Raw genomic sequence first — 20,150 nt, 5'->3', positions numbered from 1 at the left:
AAAAGCTTCTAAATGAAGTATTGGTGAAAGACTGAAACTTACAGCAGTGGTAATCTCAAACTGTTAAATAAAAGCAACGAGTCCAGTGATAGAGAGTCATTTTTTTTTTTGCAAAGGGAAAAACTACAACATGTCAACCAAGCACCAAGTGTCGAGCTACAATGTCATGTCCCCTTTCTAGAGTGGACATTAGAGACAATAGAGTTAGCCTATTAGGGAGTCTCGTAGGCTAGCAGTGGTGTTTAGAGACTTAGTCAGGGTATACTATGTTCAGATCTGGAGTTTTAGATAGCAAGAGGGCAGTTGAGAGCAGTTCCTTAGTTGTAGGAGGAGAATCCTACATTTTAGGAGGTGGAGATGGGTTATAGTCTTGAGTCTCTACGAGATCATTCTATGGTTTCAGTTTTGGGAGATTCGGAGATGTTCCCATTTTTTAAGAGTATCCCTAATTTTGAGGGATGAGACTGTTAGTTATTTCAGATTATCCGACATCAGTCACAGGAGGTGACGAGTTCAGTTTCACCTTGTAGAGGTGTTTTGGCTATTAGTTCGCTATTTGGGAAATATTTAATATATTTAAATATTCTCCAAAGTTAGCATTTTAATAATTTAAATAAGGCTAAGTTATAGCCATTTTGGAGTAATAAGGGGTTTTTTGGCCTCATCTGGGTGAATATCCCATGGTGTAATAGCTCGTTGGAAAGGTCTTGAACTTTTCTAAATATTTCTCTTCTGACTCAGAGCATTTCGGTTAACGAATTTCTTTCTATTGGGAAAAAGGTCATTTTCTAGATACTTGACCACTTTAAAAATGAGAAAATATTATTTTGTAACCCAATGCCACATGGGGACACTTTTAGGGTTCAAACTAAGTTTGGTGGGTTATAAGGAGGTAAAGACAAAGTTTGAAGGCATTATTGACATATTACATCTTGGATTTGTGTTTTGGGCTCTGATTGAGCTTTCAGCATTTGGGATGCCAAACCCACTTGCTTTGCCTGTTTGGGACGTAGCCCCCAAAACAGTGGTCTGGATTCTTGTAGTCAGAAGCATCTTGGAGATTGTGCATTGTTTCTTCTGGGGAACACAGTACTGAGTCAGAGTTTTAGCTAGGGTCTGGGTATTTTACCCACGTGTGGGCACTTTGCAGCTGTACAGCCATGCTTGGCAGCCATCTAGTTTTCCACGTACATCATTTGAGAGTTGGATTTTGGTCGTACCTTCCTTCTGGGCTCATATTTCATCTTCATGCCTTTAGGTTGGCTTTATTCTTGGTTGTAATCATCTGGATATTATTGTAGATCTTCATCTGGTTACATATTAGCCGTATATTCAAAAAACTCTGCTTGAAGCGACTTTTCTTTAAATGTATTTGGAATACATTTTCAGAACTGGTTCATGTTGTACTGCTGTTATTACTTATTGAAAAATCATCAAAAATATAAAACAATCAAACCCTTTTGCAACTTTTGTCTAGCTCTGCAAGAAAATTTTAATAAATAGGAAAAACAAATTTAAAAATATAAAATTACAACAGATCAATGGAAGAGATCCCTCAGGGATCTTTCATACAATAACAGTCAGATCTGAGCAGGAAAAGGCTGAGAGCAGAACACAAACCAGTCATGGCAGAAAATGTAAAAATAATGAAACTCAGTTGCAGTTTTAAAGATTTCTTCAATAAACAATAGAGGAGCATTTTGGAAGTCGTGGTATGCATAAAGGTTACAGCAAATATCTATGCCAACTAAAAATGATATTGAGAAACATCAAGACTTTTTACAGTAGACCAGCTACAGTATGCATCAGCCTGAACATTCCTCCAGTATGGAAACAATAGACAAGGAGAGAAGTTTACATTCTAGTATCTGCAGCCAAAAATGCTAAACAAAAGAGGAGTGTGAACCAGTATTAAGAAACAACAAGAAAATGTAGGTTTTATGCTCAAAACCATTGCAAATGGTGATATCTTTTAGGATACCCTAGCTAGGCAGAAACACTGATGCCTGGAGCAAATGGAAAATCAAATGCCAAGGAGAAAATAGGAAAAATGCAGTGGTAACAGCCAAGAAGAAGATCAGTGCCATAGTAGGGAAGACGTCAAAGATTAGGTACAAGCAACAAACACCTAGTACGATGATGTGAAAGAGAAGCAAATTCATGGCATATCAGAAGCACAAATTCTATTATGGGTTTCTCCAAATACAACCTAGCAATCAAAAACAACATTAAGATTCCAAGCTAAATCATGTCATACTATAAAATGCAAACCTCAGATTGAAGAAAAGAAACACGATTTCCAGAAGTAGGAAAAGATAGAGAATGGCCAAAATACATAGCAGAATCTATCAAATACCATAAAATGTGTGAAGAAAACAACTTACAGCTTATGATTTTCGGTGAGTGTTTCATCAGCCATGATATGAGTTAGTGAATATGCTGTTGGGTTCTAATGAAGAAAAACTTCGGAACAAGTGCCAAAGAGAAATCAAAGAGAAGTCACGGCATTGAGAATATCAACAGCAGCAAAACCTCCATAGCGGCAATAAGAAAAGCAAGTGATGACTACTTCCAGTAAGACTCCAAACCCAGAATCATGTCAAGCTTATATGTGCAGACCTAGGAATCACTCATGCATCAGATGCAAGCAAAAAATACTTATTGCCTTTTGGATTTAGATATCCAAGCTAGGAAAGAAAGAAATAAATCATGGTGGTTCAAAGTTCCAGCCACTCCAGTCACGACTTAAATAGTGACAAGCAAATGACAGGAAGGTCATGCATTTCTTCAAGAAGGCTTCGACATTTTTCATGGTGATTGCAGAAAAAGCTTCTACAAACCCTAGCCGCAGTTGCTCCTTGAGCTCTTCCAAAAGATGCAATGTGAAAATGAATAGACTTTTAGGGTATTGGTGTGAGTTAAGTCTTTGCCCCAAACCCATTTCTATAGAGATTTGAAATCCGAGTATCACCATGGGATTAATTGTTATTTATTTCCCTTTTCCAAAGTTTTATACATGCCGTGGGGTGAGATAGGAATTTCAAAATTTTATGATAGAGCTAAGTGAATTTAGCATTTTTTTTCTCAATTTTGTAAAACAAAAGTATTAAATGATGTTTATAAATCATTTTACTATTTTTGTTATTCCTAATGCTAATAAGAGGGAAATTTGAATTGTTCTTATGAATAATGAGTCAATTTGACATGTGTCTAAAGAGGGAAAGGAGGATAAATATTAGGTGAAGACTTAGTATTGCAAATCATTCTGAGTCATCAGGAGAGATTGTAGGATTTAAGTGTAGGGTCGAATTTGGACTTTGACTAGGCAATTTGATGGTCTTTATGATCAGTTGGAGCATTTCATGGGCAGTTAGGAGTGAGTCTTAGGTTCTTTGATGACTTAGTACAGTTTATCAGTCAGTTGTCATCATTTTTGATGAGTATTGACTCCCTTTTTGGCGCCTTTTTCCATGATTTCGACCCAAGGTGGTTCCTCATCTTTAGGGATATTTATTGGTCAGCGAGGGAGATTTTTCATATATTCTATCACTTGTACTTGAGGAGATATTCAGTATTGAGTAGAGACCTTTGGTTACTATTCATTGTGTCATTAGTATTGTTTTAGATTGGAAATGTATTTTCAGAACCTTGAAGGAATATATTGAGCATTAGAGATCTAGTTTTGGTGTTATGTATTTGTATGTAGGTCAAAAATTGTACCAATTTATTGTATATGTTAAATGTGACTAAGTTCCTTTTAATACCTTTAAGTATTTGGTCTTCTTTTGAAATACTTATGTACAGATCAATGTGTCAGAAATTGTATCAGTTTATCGATTGTTTAAAGTTTTCATTAAACCATTATCATCCACATATTACAAATGCACGCGAACAATCTTAAACGCAGCCGCAAAAGAAATTTCATCACAAATTCAGGCTACAAAATTGACAAAGCTATATGCATCTTCACCAAGGTTATAGATCCTGCTTTTCCCATCTCTAAAATACATATACTTTTAACAAATATGCCACCCGGTGTCGATTCGGTTCCAGCCACGGCATCGAAGGTGAAGTGGTGATCACCAACGATAGGAGGTTAAAACGCAGCAGGTTCTTTCAGCAATTTAGAGGAAAATATGAGTGCAAAACACGTGAGGCCGATCGTGTGATTGAATCCGACTAAGAACAAGCAATATATATCTTTGTTACTGAAATAAAAAGACTCGAAAACTGCGTGAGCCAAGTGGGTGCGTGGGATTATGATGATGGCAGAGATCACAGACAATCAAGAGCAAGCCGGAAACAAGGCAGATCATGATGTCCAATGGAAACTGTAGAATGCGAGGAAACCTTTCTGTGCGCTCATAGAAAAGTGTTATACGCCCGCGGAAGACTGTTCGCTGTTGCAATGGATGAATTGAAACTTACCGCGGCAGATAAAACTGGAGGTTTGAGACAAGCCCGCCAGGAAAAAGCTTCCACGAACAGGAGAGTTGGCCACGGAGCAATCTCCCGCGGAGATGTGCCCGCGGGCCATCTCCTGTGGAGAGTTACCCAAGGAACAATCTCCTGTGGACATGTGCCCGCGGGGCATCCTCCCGCAGCCTACTTAGCTTTTTTTTTTTTTTCAATTTTTCAATTAAAAAAAAAAAAAAAAAACCAATTTTTTTTATAGAGCACCTCAATTTGGCGTCGACGCATCGCGGTTGTCTAATGACGACGACAGAGGATTCATGTGAGCATTGGGCGATGGCGACAGCGACGACGACACCTTTCTAGCTCAGTATATTTTCAATTTGGATCCATTAACCGCTTGAGGCACCTCCTGTCCATCCAAGGTCGATAGTTTGATTGTTCCATTGTCGCCAACTTCTCGGATCTGGTATGGTCCAACCCATCGCACCTTGAACTTCCTTGGTTTTATTTCATTGCGACTGTCGTATTTAAATACTAACTATCTCGGCTAGAATCTGCTACGTTTGAGATGCTTATCATGCCAGACCTTGCATCTATTCTGTGTGACTTCTGTCACCCACTGCGCCAGCAATCGCTTCTCCTCCAGCTTATTCAAACTATTTAGCCGCTCCTGTAAGCTTTCCATGTCATCCAGCTTGTTTTCTAGTGCTATTCGTAGGCTCGGAATCATGAATTCCGCTGGTACTACCGCTTCTTGTCCAAACATTAATTGGAACGGTGTGTGCCTTGTCACCTTGTATGCCATGCGGCAAGCCCAAAGGCCAGTGAGTAAGTTTCCTCCCAGTCTGCACCTTCAACCGTGCAGGATTTGTAGATGATTGATACTAGGATTTTATTGGTAGCCTCGGCCTGTCCGTTTGCTCTTGGATAGTACGGACTCGACAGTGAATGATAAATCTTGAACTGAGTGGTGAGCAGTTGGATGACATGATTAACAAAATGTCCTCCCCTATCACTTGTTAATTGCAACGGAATTCCATACTTGGTAATGATCTGTTCATAGATAAACTTTGCACTACTTACGACCGAGTTATCTGGTAACGCACGTGCCTCCGCCCACTTGGTCAGGTACTTCGTTGCAACGATGATGTACCGGCACCGTCGAGTCTTTCTCACCCTCAGTGGTCCAATAAAATCTAATCCCCATCGCTCAAAAAGTTCTTGCGCATGGGAGGTGTTAAGTGGCATGAAATCTCTCTTCAGCGGCTTCCCGGCCCGTTGGCAAGTGTCACATCCGATGACCCATTCCTGTGCGTCGTTGTACATCGTCGGCCACCAGAGACCTGGGAGCAATATCTTCCGCGCAGTGGTGTCGAGTCCCATGTGTCTGCCCGCAGGACCCTCATGTGCTTCTTTTAACACTCGTAGTATCTCCTCTTCCAACACACACCGCCGAAGAATATGATCCGGCCTCATTTTGTAGAGCAATCTATTGATCAATTGAAAGGTACGACTCCTGATTATCAACTTGCGCCTTTCACTTGGTGGCATCCCAGTGGCAAACTGTCCTGTTGATAGGTACTCGCCAATACTCCTATACCATTCCGGCAGTACCCCAATCTGAAACAGCTGCGCGTCAGGAAAGTCGTCATTCACACCCTCTGCTGGTTCCCCTGTTTTGATTCGCGACAGGTGGTCGACGCTGACATGTTTCTTTCCTGGCCGGACAATGATCTTGAAAGTAAATTCTTGCTATAGGAGTAGCCATCTGCTGATCCTCCCTTGGATGACATGTTTATTGTACATGTACAACAGGGCCTGGTGATCAACATAGAACACAAACGGTGTAGCGAGAAAATAATGACGGAATTTTTGCACAACATAGACCATTCCCAACGCTTCTCGTTCAGTCATGCTGTAGTTCTGCTCAGCCTTTGATAATAACCGACTGGCAAAGTATATCGGGTGATCCAGCCCGTGGTTACCTGTCTGTGCCAAGGTCACGCCAATGGCATAGTTGGAGGCATCCACATGAACATGAAATTCTTTATTCCAATCTCGGTACGCCAAGATGGGTGCCGTAGTCAATCATACTTTCAGCCCTTAAAATGCCTCGTCTTGCTCTTTGTCCCATCTAAATGATTCTTCCTTGCAGGTTAACCTGTCTAGTGGGTAGGACACCTTGGCAAAATTTTTAATAAATCTCCTGTAATAACCTATATGCTCGAGAAAAGACTTTACCTCCGTCACATTAGTGGATGGCTGCATTTCGAGAACGACTCACTTTGACGGGGTCCGTCTTCAACACTTCCTTACAGACAATGTGTCCAAGCAGTCTTCCCTGCGGAACCATGAATTTGCACTTCTTGGGATTCAATGCTAGCCGCGCTTTGCGACATCTCTCCATGCATTCGCCAAGTGCTGCTAGGTGTCTGTCCTCCGTGCTGAATACTGACCAATCATCTAGGAAGGCTTTGAAGTTTCCCATGGATATCCTGTCAAAGATATGCAGTATAATCCGCTGGAATGTGGCCGGTGCGTTACACAACCCAACTAGCATCCGATTGTACGCATAAACCCCGTCCTCGACGACAAATGTTGTCTTCAATTTATCCTCCTCCGCTATAGAGATCTGATTGTATCCGGAAAACCCGTCCATAAAGGAGTAGATTTCATGTCCGACGACTTCCTCCAGAATGCTGATTGTGAATGGAATCGGGAAAGGATCCTTGATTGTGACTGCATTTAGGCATCTGAAATCGACGCATATCTAGATCTAAGTAGTATCATTATTCAGTGAAATGACTATTGGTGATACCCATTCGCTGGTTTGCACCTTGAATATAATGCCAGCTTCCAACATTCGGTTGATTTCCTTTGTAACCCGTGCTGCATAGTTTTCCCTGTATGACGACGGCGGCACAATTTTCATTTTCTTCCGCAAGTTTGGGTGTAAGCTTTCCATGAACCACCTTTTTTGAAGTCCGTCCGCTGGCTTAGTTTCCATTTTGTTTATCAAACCTTTAAATTTCCTGGCGTAAACGCAGACAGTTTCGTTCTTTCCTTGCTTGGTATTAAAGATCTCCGCTACAATTTCATTATCGTCTCGCACCAGTTGAAATTCAGCCAGAAACTCCTTTTTAATATTATTCCAACTGTCCAGTTTCTGCGGATCTATACTAGTAAACCAGTCAATTGCTACTCCCCGTAGGGTGGCCGGAAATTGTCTCATCCAGTCGTCTTCGTCAGTTATCCCATTTTCCCTCTAGATCGTTTCACATGTTTTGCAGTGTTGAATGGGATCGGCCGTACCATCGCCATCGAACTTCGGCAGTTTCTCTTTTGGTCCCGCCATCACGATTGGTTTCTGTAAACAGGCGTTGCTCGGTCCTGCAACACTGGTGTTCTTCACTCCCACATCGGTGGTCTGCACTCCCACATTGGCGGACTCGTCTCCCAAACTGACAGACTGCACTCCCACACCAGTGGTCTGCACTACCACACTGGTGGACTGGTCTCCCACATCGGCGGACTGCACTTCCACACCGGCGGACTGTTCTCCCACACCGTCAAACTCAATAGCTGCGAACCTTGGGGAAGAAGGGTGTTCTGAAGTTGTCCCTTGCGGAAGTATATCCCGGACGAAGAGTTCACTCTACGCTCTTGCTCTGTCGGCACTCCGAGCCGTGTGAGTCAATGCTCTTCCATCTGGATTCTCTTCCCTCGACGACCACAAATTCAAAAACTCCTCCCGTGCTTCTTCCACCAATTCCACTCGTTGCCGAGTTTCCTCCAACAATCTTTCCGTGCTTCGATTTTCGTTGGCAATCGTCTGAAATCTCCGTCGGCGTTCGGCTTGCTGTGCTATAATTAAACTCTCTTGCGCAGTACGAATTCCATCTTTTCCCTTAGCCTTATTTCGATCCTTGTTAAGCTGATTTGGCATTAATCTTCATTCCTCCCAACTTCCAGGTTCATAAGGCAATGATGCCAAATGTTTACCGTACGGGTAAAATAAATCAATGCATATAGATAATGGAAACACGAACAGCAAAACTCTTTAGATTATTCACATATGCAGACATTACATTATGCTTCATAAGATAAGATGAATGATGATTTACAATGATCCCAGACGGGATATAAATACTGTCCGCCAAACCTTCCCAAAGGAGTCCGTCGGCCACAAACATTATGTCCCCTACAAACTATTTACCCGTCGGCTACAAAATTTTTACCGACGTTGGTGACAGAATACAAAACCACCGACAACAATCAAGTCGGCTGACAGTGTTCAAGGAAATACTATTTTAATCACAATCCTTTTGGTGTATCACCATTTTACCTAGGCATTTCTTATTCCTTTTCCTCACAAGATTCTTTTCTAGTCACTTGTTATCAAGTGATATTCCATTGCAAAATCCAATAGGAACCGGCCTAGAACCTGGAGGTTCAATCATGGTTTAGGTCACCCACACCTTGGACTGATCCCATATTCTCCAAAAATCTCCAATATTTTGATGCAGAGATAGGGTGCAATTTCTGGAGTTAACAACTCCATTTTGATGCAAGTTTGAGGCTTTTTCTATATAGTTTTGTGATCAGAGGATGTTCTAACCCTTGGTAGACATTGTACTTTGTGTGAATCCATTTTAAATGTTTTGAAGTTCATTATTGATCTTTGGTTTTGCAAAATAGTGCTGACAACATTTAGGAATAGTGTTCTTTTTACTAGTTTTTGACAAGAATTAATAGGATGGATGAACATTCCATGAATGACACTATTTATTCTCATGGAATGACTCATCCCTGATTTGTACAATACTATTCTAACATTGACATGTGCAGATGAGAGCTTGTTTGAAGTTGATCACCCAAGAAGGAGGTGTTAAGGGAGAATGGAAAGGTAGGTATGGAGCAGCAATAGAGAATCTGTCTAAAGGAGGAGCAGGCTTTATGTTTTGAGATGTCTAGATACACCCTATACAAGGTGAATCCACCTTTGTTTGATCCCAGAAATGTTGGGACAACACCTAAATAGAAAGCCCTATAGAGGGTTTTGAGGAACAATTTGGGGCTTTACTACTTGGAGGCATCCAAGGACCAAATTGATTGGATATTTGGTGGTTTGAAGTCATATGTAGGGACTGTTGAAAGTCTTGAAGGCAAGGAGTAAGTATTGCTTGTAGTGGCTTTGGAAAATCACCTTATTTTATGCTTGCTATTTGAGAACAGTCTAAAGACTTGGGATTTGTCTAAAACAACCTAAGCTTGGCTTTGGATATGTTGTAGTATGGCCAAAAGGGTATCTGAAAACCTATAGAGTTCGGTTAGTACTTTGGAAATTTTGAGAGAAATCCAAGCTTCTTTCTTGCTGGAGACCTAAAAGGGGCAACTAGGCCTAGAAGGCAGTTTGAAGAGATTTAGGTGTTAGATGATGCTGGAGGACCTAAAATATGTTGAAACCCTTTAAATCCATCTTGTTTTAGCCTAAGTCAATCATCCTAACCATCTAGAAAGCCTTGGAGTCATTTGAGTACTATTTTGCCTTATAGAGGGTTTGTGGAACCTTGTATTTCCCTTATAGGTATAAGTGGGTTTGACTTAGTTTTGACTCCCACCACCCTTATCTCTACATCACATTCTCTTGAGTGATATTACCATTGGCCCTTCATTTGAGATTCTCTTGAGCACCATATTCTTTCCTTGATGTTCAAACCTCTCTCCAACTTCTGCAAATTGAAAAATTCTGCAAGTGACAACATCCAAGTGTAGTTACACCACCCTAGTGAACAGGGGGATGACGGAACGTGGGGACAAGTTTCAGGATGGGGGGACAGAGGGGCCTTAATTTGAGGACCAGGGGGGTTGTATAAACTATACATATGGTATTTAAAATGCTACATATGAAAAGATGTATTGTAATAGAAGATATAAAGATGTGAAAGAGTAAATTCTTGAACATTGCATTGAATTGGAACATCAAGCATTGAACATAAATAGTCAAATCAGTAAATAGTCAACACTAGGGTGGCCCCCCATCCTCTGCGAAGGTGGCAGAATTTGGTGGTGCTGCTAGGGACGGGGGAACTGACTCCCCAAGTCCCCGATGTGCCTCCATCTCCTGGATGTGGGGCAAAAAGGGGGGGAAGGCATCACTATATTACAATGCATCGAAGTCATACCTAGGACAACGTCATTATCTACTACAAAGAATTCATACCTCAACTCATAGACACCTAGTTACATGCTCAAATTTGTGATCTTGATGTACAATGTAGCTTCTAAGTTCTAACCTCTAGCAATGATTACTCGGAAGCCCTCATGCTCCTCAGTTTGCTATCCCTTCTTAGCCACAATCTCTCATCAATAAAACTATCATTTTTGTGTAGCCCCTATATCAATCAGTGCTGTCACCCTTCGCCCCTATATCACACCCCTCACCTTGAATGTAATTGTCTTTTGAGCATTAGTGAGTTGGACATTCCCATTATTCAAAACAGACTGTTGTTCTGAAATTTCTGATGCATATTCATCAGAAAAAAGCTACTTTGATTGCTTAATCTTAGCTTTTGCACTGTAGTACGAGTTTTGGAAATTTTGGTAGTTGATGTCAACTATGGAAATATTGTTGTAGGTATTAATATACAATGATCCTCAAGAAAGCTCCTTGTATTATCTTTATAAATGAGCTTGATACAATTGGAACTGAGTGGTTTGACATCACGAAGGATATCTGTAAAAAATTGCTTCTAGATTGTGGTCTATCAAATCAATATCAGTAAAGTCCAAGTTACCTCAGTTCAGGTGAGCAACGATTAAAGGATTACAAGAAGCAATGAACTGTTATTATCAAATCAATATGTATGTTTGAGACAGTGAACAACGATTATATTAGTGAAATAGAAGACAATGATAAAAGAGGATATCAACTCCAAAATATGGAAGATTTGATGGTTATTGAGTTAGGTCAGAAATAAAGTGAACATAATCATTACAGATTGATTGAATTTCTTAGAAGGGAAAGATGGAGGAATTATAATGGAAGGTGGTGTAGTGTAACAAACTAGACTTGGATGCGGCTCTTTTATAAAAGATGTTTCATCGTGATCAATACGTAATAGACACCCTGGTCTGATTTTTTGCGTACTTACTATGAATACGAAGACGGGTTTATGAATGAAATACATTCAACAATGCAAACATCTAAAAACTAATGACTCAGATGATTATATGATCAGCTACACGACAAATTCCACTACGAAACAACTATCTTGTTCAACCCCACTTGATAAGTTCTTGCAGATTACATAGAAATATGATCATTTATATGAAACATTACATTGAAGGCCAATCATGCAACACTCCCTTCAATCGCAGCCCTAGCTTCTGCTAATGCAATACAAATCTGTGCTAAGGATGCCCTACACACTGTACCAGACTGAATACACAATGGTGTCCAAACCAAACTTAACTTCAGCACTCCAACAAACAAGGAAATCACCAAGATGCCCCATTATTATTTGTGATAGTGACAACTCTATATGTTGACAGCAAGAATGGTTTCCAATGATATATTTATAACTGTAGAATCAATAGTGGCAGCCAGCAAAGGAGTAGTCAGCTTCAGTGATGATGCAGACCTAGCTATGAATAACCTTTATCAGTGATGGAGATCAGGCAATTAACTCTACTCAAAACTCAACTACATCCACTATAAATGATGCCTAGCTCTCAACCCTTATCTGCAAACTATAATGAACAAAAATAGGCTGTGAACTGCAATATAACAGCATATAGACTGCGATTTTAGTTTTCAACCCACTGATCAAACCCTCTTCTATGTCATTTAAGCATATAAATGATCTTCTTTTGCACAAATATTATTCTGAGTGCTGTAGACAGATTAATTGTTAAAAGTGTTTATTGCAAGAGTGTAGAGATTGTTAACAAAGGGGGATTTTGTCTTCTAAACCTTTAAACTGTTAAGATTATAGCTACATTCGGATTGATTTAATCTTAACATACAATGTTAGAAATGTAGCTATAATCTTAACATAAACAACAACACACTCTAGTGAACCAGGAAAATATCCGAAATCTTCAATCAAGCATGCCCCAACTCAACTTCTTCAAAGTCTTTTATAACCTTTTTAAATGGGTAGAGCTAGAAAAGCATCCACCTTCTATACCCAAGCTCTAGCTGTAGTCTTTCCTAATCTATCATAATTAGGAAGTGTCAACTTCCAGACCCTCTTTTGCAAGTCATATTTTTATGCTCAACCACCAGTGTGTTGTGTATGCTTCATTTTTACATCCATATAGTCCCTCAATGATATGGCTGCCTAGAACTCAGGACCTCCACTCTCCCAGTCTTGATGGAATTGATTCTACAAATCAGTTTTCTCTGAATCATTATCAACCTGTACTGGTGCCATAGGTGGAAATGTAGGTATAAAAGGTCCAGAAGTAATAGCTCTAGAGTTCTGATTTGTATTACTTCCATGAATCAGATTCTCACCTTGGCCATTTTAACCTCTATTGCCTCTATTGTTACCATTTTTCGCACCAATATTTTTTCCCATTTCTCAAGCCATCATTTGTGTTAACAAATGCAGTCTCTCATCCTGTTGTTGCGCTCTCTGCTCTCTAACCAAGGTATCCACTAGGTTCAAAACCTCTCTTTACCCTGATTTCTGACACCCACGTTTTTTGTAGCTTGTTCCTTTGTTGATCTTTTCTTTTATATTACCCTTTGTTCTTCTACAACCAATTTTGTGTTTGATCTATTCCTTCATGAGCTACAGTGGTGGGTAAAAGGTGGTTGTTCAAACCCTGACATGTCCCAATTTTTCCATTTTGTACCCTCTAGGATGGCATGATGGACTACTATAATATCACTAACTATGCACCCTTATATCCCCTTTATTATTTTATTTTCTTTGAGTTTAAGAATGTTTGATAGACAGAATAGAAAGCGCTGATTTATACAACAAATACAATACTATAATAGAAAATATAAAGGATAACTTCTAAAACAGTCCAAAACTAAAAGTACAATACAAAGACAAAAGAAAAGATACCAAAATGGATAAATCTGATAAAAAACGCAAATACAACATAACCATTTGTTGGTGATGAAAATAAATAATTACAACAATAATAACCAACAAGTACAAATTCTAGAAACCTCAGGTTCTTCACCAAAATGCTCCAAATGGTACGACTGGGTCTAGAAGTATTAGACAACGACTTTTGATCTTTGGTGAATTGTCATATCCCCTCTTTCGCACTAGTTCTTTTGGCACCTAGTTAATCTATCTCCACATCCGGATAGATTAATGGCATTAACAGTAAGGATGCCTAACAGTCACAAGGGAAGAATTGTAATGAGCCTTGCGCAAACTGACCACAATTTGCCCTAATTGCTATTTGTAATTTCGTCAAACAATTTATATGCAACCTTGTAGCTTGCTGATGTAGTGTTTCAGTCTGAAGTAGCTTGATAGAAATGGATGCTGAGACTGATTTAAATACCCCTACAATGCCTACAATCTGATCTACATGCAAATATGCAATTCTTTTTGGATTTTTATGCAAATATATGAGAAATTAGGTATGCAAAGACAAGCTACAGAAAATAGACATTTTGTAAAATACTTGCCATGCATCATGTCATTTGCAAGAGTACGTATTGAAATCAACTACTTATATCTCCATTATCATGAATACTTCAATACAATATTAATATCAAATAGCCAAGACTCTTGGCAGATACATATGAATTAATGATTAAATCTGATGCAGGTTATCACCTACAGCCGTACCCCTAATTATGAAATTGAATGTCATCTAACATGCATGAAAATGACAAAAGAACCTGTTTTAGGAGCTGCCTTGCATTCCCAATGAAGAAGCAGTGAATATTCTGGAAGTTGAAGACCATATGCAACCCACACAAATTTCTGAAGAAGTCGCCCCTGTTCAGATCTGGAATGATGAAATAAAATAATCTAAGCAGCTTCCCAGCCTCCAATAACTCCTAACACATTCAGAGTCATTTCAAAAGAGCCACCCATGGTTACTGGGAGACCCGTCTCCCCCCTAAAAGTCGCGTCTCGGAGACTTTTCGCGTCTCCGGAGACCTCAAAAAAGGTTGGAGACTTCATGACAAAGTCTCCTGAAGTCTCCCCGAAGTCTCCTGGTAAAATATAAATGTAAAATATAATATGTCGTCGGTAGAAATTGTGTATCGGCTGATGGGTCCCTTCGGAAAGGAAATTGTGTATCAGCCAATGGGTCCCTTCGGAAAAGAAATTGTGTATCAGCCGATGGGTCCCTTCGGAAAAGAAATTGTGTATCAGCCGACGGGTCCCTTCGGAAAGGAAATTGTGTATCAGCCGACGGGTCCCTTTGGAAAAGTTTTCGTTATGCAGCCGACGGTAAACAGTTTGTAGCGGGCATAATGTATCTGGCCGACAGACTCTTTCGGGAAAGTTCTTCGGAAGGTATTTATAACCCCTTTGGGAAGCATTGTAAGGATATCTTATCATATCTTATCATTGAAGCATAACGTAATATTCTGGCATATGCGAATAATAATAAGAGTTCTGCTGGTTGCTGTTCATGTTCGTATTCATTGTTTGTGTCTATTTCTTAATTAATCTATGTGGTAAACATTTGGCGCCGTTGCCCGATGGACCTGGTACGCAGGTAGGCGGATATGAATTAAATGCCGAATCAGTTGAACAAAGATAAGAGTAAGATGAAGGAAAAAGATGACATACGCGTTGCGCAGGAAAATTTAATTCTGGCTCAGCAGACAGAGCGTCGAAGGAGATTTCAAAAAATTGCCGACGGAAACAAAAGCACGGAAGGATTGTTGAAGGAGACTCGACAACGGCTTGAGTTGGTGGAAGAAGCGAGGGAGGAGTTTCTGAACTTGCATACGCCACGAGAAGATAATCCGGATGGAAGGAGATCGACTCGCACGGCTCGGAGTGCCAAGGGAGCACGAGCGTGGAGTGACCTCTTCGTCCAAGATATACTTCCGGAACGAACAGCTTCGGTTGATGAACCCTCTTCTTCACCAAACAATGGGGAAGTCGAAAATAGCGCGGGTGTTGAAAACAGCGCGGAAGCCGAAAACAGCGTGGGTGTGCGGTACAGTGCGGGTGTCCACAACAGCGCGAGTGTTGGAAACAACGCGGGTGTTCAAAACAGCGCGGGAGCTCAGAACAGCGCAGGTGCTCAAAACAGCGCGGGAGTGCAAAACAGCACAGGTACACAACAAAACCCTCAACATACAGTGATAATGGCAGGTCCGAAGGAAAAATTGCCTAAATTTGATGGTGATGAAGCAGCTGATCCCATTTGACATTGTAGAACATGTGAAACAATTTGGAGGGCAAATGGCATAACAGATGCAAACGAATGGATCCGACAATTTCCCGCTACCCTACGGGGTGTTGCGATTGATTGGTTTACTGATACTGATCCACAGAAGTTAAACAGTTGGGATAACATTAAGAAGGAGTTCATTGCAGAATTTCAACTTCTACGCGATGATAATGAAATTGTAGCGGAGATATTCAATACCAAACAAAAGAAGAATGAAACAGTACGGGTCTTCGCTAGGAGGTTGAAGGACTTAATCAGTAAAATGGAGAATAAGCCGGCAGATGGGCTCCAGAAAAGATGGTTCATTGAAGGCCTTCACCCGAAGCTGCGGAAAAAGATGAAGATCGTGCCACCATCGACATACATTGAAGCGTACAATCGGGCAATGAACCTCGAAAGTGACCAGAAGACAAAGAAGAAAAAGAAGACCAGCTCATCAGATTCAGATGATGATGACCCTTCAGGAGAAGATAGCAGCGACGATGACGAGGACAGCAACAAGAAGGTTCGCGCCCTCCAGAAGGACATGATGCGGATGATGAAGGAATTCAAAAACATGAACAAGGAGACTAAGGGTAATGATCTATGGTGCACGGAGTGTAAAAAAGGCCATACGAAGGGATCCTGCCCGAAAGATCAATTTTGTGAAATCTACCAGATCCTCGGACACTTGGTAAAGGAATGCCCTTTCAATTTAAAAACAAGGACACCGCAGCAAGTGTTCCTGTCATAGGAGGCATCCCCGTCAGGAGGGAACGGGAACACCAGTACGGAAGGTGCCACATCAGGCGGATATAGAAACAACCGGCGCGGTCCAAACAACAACAGCAATAACAATAGTGGTGGCAACAACAATAATGGAGGAAGGAGTCGAATTCAGTACGATGCGAATGGTCAGCCAATTGTTCAATGCCGCGCATGCAATCTGTGGGGTCACTTCGCCCGAGAGTGCACAACGACGAACACACCGAAGTTGCTATGCCGATGGTGTGGACCTGGAGATCATGATGATACTAAGTGCCCGAAGTTCGGAGTAAACTTGATTACCGTAGGGACAGATGAAGAAGAAGTTCTGGCAATCACTCGGAAGCAGGCGAAGCTATACCCTGACCCAGCGGAAGAAAAAAAGAGACTGGAGGAAGCAAGGGCAGAGATTCAGAAAGCAACACAGGCAGAAATGGCACACCTGAAGGACCCACCAAGTACCTCAATCTGAAACTGTGCAGAACAGAACATTGTACGGAAAATATTGCAAGCTGAGATACCTGTCAGGATAAATGATCTGTTGCTCACGATGCCTCAACTCCGTATGGCCCTCACAAATATAGTCCCAAGTGCTAAGCAACCCGTAGAGCAAGACAACGAGAAACAGGGGGTACAAGTGCAGAAGATCCGATGTTGTTAGCTCGTTCCTCTGGATGCTATCCGGCGGTTGTTGAAATGGGCATTCTCGGGACTGTGCTAACGGACACGATCGTCGACGGAGGATCCAGTGTCAATGTGCTACCAGAGGATACTTGGAAAAAGTTGGGACGATCGACATTATGGCCACCTACCTTCCAGTTGCTAACGGCCGATCAACATGGAATCAAGCCATTGGGAATACTCACAGCGCAACCAGTAACAATCGGAACACAACCATTCCTGTTGGACTTCATTGTGATTCCTCTCAGGGGGAAGGGGTACGATGCTATTTTGGGTCGGGGGTGGCTGATACAAGCAAAAGAAAAGCACGATTGGAAGAAAAATACTTTATCACTCGAAAGCAAAGGCCGGAAGTATGTCATCGATCTGCACACTCAGATGGTCGGGGAAGAAGCCCTATCATCAGATTCTGAGGGAGAAGAGGATGAAAAGGGACAAACTATGGAACCGGATCAGGAGGGAGTTTTACGACTGGAAGGAGATGACGATTTAGATTCAGTAAATGGTCTTTACCATTGGCAGATAGAGGATTATGAATTGTTTCCAACCTGCAACGTACTGACAATAGAAGAAAACAATACCGATGCCTTTCCAAAGGAATTCACTGAAATAAAGGAAGGGGATGCGTCACTCGATGTGACCCCGACACATCAGTTCACTAAAGAACCCATCAAATACAATGAAGTCGCGTTGTAGACCATGAATTTGGGAGACGAAGCAGAACCACGGAACATGCTGGTAGGAGACAATTGGGACCCAGTACTGAAGACAGCAGCATTCAAGATATTTTTAGAGTATAAGGATGTCTTTGCATGGACATACAAGGACCTAAAGGGCGTACCACCTGAACTGTGTGTGCATCGCATTCCATTGATCGAAGGAGCAATATCCGTACGGAAGAGGCCCTACAGAATGAACAAAAATTATGCGGCCCGGGTTACGGAGGAAATCAATCGGATGCTAGAAGCCGAAATTATTTTCAAGGTGCAGACCAGTGAATGGGTATCCTCGATCGTAATCTCCTTGAAGGAGGACTCCATTCAGATCCGAATATGTGTTGATTTTCGATGCCTAAATGCAGTCACCATCAAGGATCCATTCTCGATCCCATTCACGGACATCCTGGAGGAGGTAGCGAGACATGAGATCTACTCATTTATGGATGGTTTTTTCGGCTACAATCAGATCTCAATCGCAGAGGAGGATAAACTGAAGACAATTTTTGTCGTAGAAGATGGGGTCTATGCCTATAATCGGATGCCGTTCGGTCTGTGCAATGCGCCTGCAACATTTCAACGGATCATACTACACATTTTTGCCAAGATGTCTGTCGGAAACTTCAAGGCATTCTTGGATGATTGGTTAGTGTTCAGTGCGGAGGACAAACATCTGGCAGCCTTAGGCGAGTGTATGGAAAGGTGTCGCCGTGCGCGTTTGGCCCTGAACCCGAAGAAGTGCAGATTTATGGTCCCACACGGAAGGTTGCTCGGACACATAGTCTGTAAGGAGGGACTGAAGACAGATCCGGACAAAGTACGGGTCATATTAGAGATGCAGCCGTCCACCAATGTAATAGAGGTAAAATCTTTCCTTGGGCATATAGGGTATTACAGGCGTTTCATCAAAAATTTTGCGAAGATAGCATATCCGTTGGATAGGTTAACTTCGAAGACAGAAACGTTCCGATGGGACAAGGAACAGGATGTAGCATTTGAAGGACTCAAGGTATGACTGGCTACAACACCTATTTTGGCATACCCGGATTGGAAGAAAGAGTTTCATGTGCATGTGGATGCATCGAACTATGCAATCGGAGCAACTCTAGCATAGACGGGAAGCCATGGGTTGGATCATCCGATCTATTTCGCCAGCCGGTTGCTATCAAAAGCTGAACAAAATTATAGTACCACCGAATGGGAGGCATTGGGGATGGTCTATGCTGTGCAGAAATTTCGACATTACTTGTTGGTCACTCCATTTGTATTCTACGTTGATCATCAGGCCCTGTTGTATATGATCAACAAACCAGTCATTCAAGGAAGAATCAGCCGATGGTTACTTCTACTGCAGGAGTTTACTTTCAAGATTATTGTACGGCCAGGAAAGAGACATGTAAGCGCGGATCATTTATCATGTATCAGAATAGGAGAACCGACAGACGGTGTAAATGATGACTTTCCTGACGCACAACTGTTTCAGATTGCTGCACTACCAGAATGGTATACAAGCATCGGCGAATACTTGTCAACAGGACAGTTTCCAAATACAATGCCACCGAATGAAAAACGGAAGTTGGTGATACGGAGTGGAACATTCCAGCTGATTAATGGATTGTTGTATAAAATGGGACCCGATCAGATCCTGAGGCGTTGTATCCTGAAGGAAGAAATTCCACGGGTACTGAAGGAAGCGCATGAAGGACCGACAGGAGGACACATGGGGCCGGACACAACTGCATGAAAAATACTTCTAGTAGGATTATGGTGGCCAATAGTATACAATGATGCCAGGGAATGGGTTGTTACCTGTGATACATGTCAACGAGCTGGAAAACCTTTGAAAAGAGATTTCATGCCTCTGAATCCTTCTCATGCTCAGGAGCTCTTTGAACGGTGGGGTTTGGACTTCATAGGACCGCTGAAGATAAGCAGAATTAGAAGGTGCTGTTACATTGTTGTTGCAACAGAATATTTGACTAAATGGGTGGAGGCGCGTGCACTACCGGACAATTCAGCGGTAAGTACAGCAAAGTTTATTTATGAACAAATAATTACTAGATACGGCATTCCGTTACAATTAACAAGTGATAGAGGCGGACATTTTGTAAATCATGTGATCCGACTGCTTACCATGGAGTTCAAAATTTATCATTCGCTATCAAGTCCGTACTACCCAAGGGCAAAGGGACA

General features: G+C 41.4%; 1 protein-coding gene and 1 long non-coding RNA gene across 5 annotated transcripts in view; one reads left to right on the top strand and one right to left on the bottom strand.

Annotated features, from left to right (window-relative positions):
* Positions 1–20,150, bottom strand: part of LOC149537186 (uncharacterized) — a 179,822-nt gene that overhangs the window by 436 nt on the left and 159,236 nt on the right. The gene's annotated exons all lie outside the window — the stretch shown is intronic.
* Positions 1–20,150, top strand: part of LOC149537187 (uncharacterized) — a 305,410-nt gene that overhangs the window by 127,003 nt on the left and 158,257 nt on the right. The window lies entirely within an intron of this gene.

This window comes from Cupressus sempervirens, chromosome 10 (assembly GCF_028749045.1).
Source record: "Cupressus sempervirens isolate cs-2001-9-10 chromosome 10, ASM2874904v1, whole genome shotgun sequence".
Classification (NCBI taxonomy): Eukaryota; Viridiplantae; Streptophyta; class Pinopsida; order Cupressales; family Cupressaceae; genus Cupressus; species Cupressus sempervirens.
The sequence above is the reverse complement of the archived record's forward strand: the minus strand, read 5'-3'. Positions and strand labels throughout refer to the sequence as shown.